The sequence below is a fragment of the Charadrius vociferus genome, unplaced genomic scaffold (genome assembly GCF_000708025.1).
Source record: "Charadrius vociferus isolate BGI_N301 unplaced genomic scaffold, ASM70802v2 scaffold93, whole genome shotgun sequence".
Lineage (NCBI taxonomy): Eukaryota > Metazoa > Chordata > Aves > Charadriiformes > Charadriidae > Charadrius > Charadrius vociferus.
The window spans coordinates 294,972-295,565 of NW_009647838.1; positions in this window are offsets into that span (position 1 = coordinate 294,972).

Below are 594 nucleotides of genomic sequence, written 5' to 3' on the forward strand. Positions count from 1 at the left end.
CCCCAGCTGTAACCCCAGGCAGCTCGGGGACACAGCACCACCACAGGCCAGGGCGACAGCTCTCCTCTGCCGTGGGATCCTGGAGAGCAGAGACACCCCCCACTCTGGGCTGCAAATGTCTGAATTTCGGGGCAGGTGGCAGGGAGCGCGCAGTAGAAGCTGATGTCTGGGTCTCACCAGCACCATGCAGAGCCAACCTCTCCGCTGGCAAGGCAGGGGCTCACACCAGAACAGCCTGGAAAGGCCTTGCCCCAGGACGAGACCTGCAAAACCCACGCAGTGCTTCTTGGGGGGGAGGGCGGGCAGCGGAGCCCGTACCTCCCTAACACCCCAGAAGGGCTGCTCTGTGGAGGGACCCCAAATCAGCCATTTTTGATCTCTTCATAACCGGATCTCCTCTGGTGCATGAGGCCGCTCCACACCCAGGCAGCAATAGGGGGGGGTTGTCCCTGGCGCATGCGGTAATGGAGACGGGACCTGGGCTGCTTTCGGGATCACGCCCTCAGGCGAGGAGGACGCGGCCCGGGACACCTCTCACAGCCCCTCAGTCGACGGCGGAGCAGCCAGGACCAACGACAGCCCCGCCGCGGCCTC